General features: G+C 49.5%; 1 protein-coding gene across 1 annotated transcript in view; it reads right to left on the reverse strand.

Annotated features, from left to right (window-relative positions):
• The window catches only part of sbk1 (SH3 domain binding kinase 1), an 11,347-nt gene extending 11,164 nt beyond the window's left edge, over positions 1 to 183 (reverse strand). Inside the window, exon 1 of the mRNA XM_080788562.1 lies at positions 1 to 183. This exon is cut by the window's left edge and continues 347 nt beyond it. The gene's annotated coding sequence lies outside the window, so the exon portion shown is untranslated.
• Positions 184 to 392: the final 209 nt, after the last annotated feature.

Below are 392 nucleotides of genomic sequence, written 5' to 3' on the forward strand. Positions count from 1 at the left end.
GCGCGCTTCTGACTGATGCTCCCTAGTCGGTGGCTAAACGAAATGCCACTTGAATCGTCAACAGCAACTCAACTCGTGCTGGATGGCGTGAACCCAAGGCAGGCAATGAGGTCCCCCGATTATTCTGCACATGACCCAATTCAGCAGCGCGTAGTTCAAATCCGTGGAGCATCCTTGTGTCAAATTGTAATCTGTATGTTTTTGTCCCTTACTCCAGCGGGACTCTGGTCGTGTTTGACTCTTGCTTTTGGCCGTACCTCCTCTCTTGGCGCTAGACGCTAGTCAGTTGGTTGGCTCATTGTAAGCTTGCCTCATAGTCACGGCAGCGTCTAGTGAACAGATCTAATGAACAGATTTAACACTTCCGGTGGACGATCTCTTCAAAATAAGAG

The sequence above is a fragment of the Protomyctophum bolini genome (genome assembly GCF_963924005.1).
Source record: "Protomyctophum bolini genome assembly, chromosome: 18".
NCBI classification, from domain to species: domain Eukaryota; kingdom Metazoa; phylum Chordata; class Actinopteri; order Myctophiformes; family Myctophidae; genus Protomyctophum; species Protomyctophum bolini.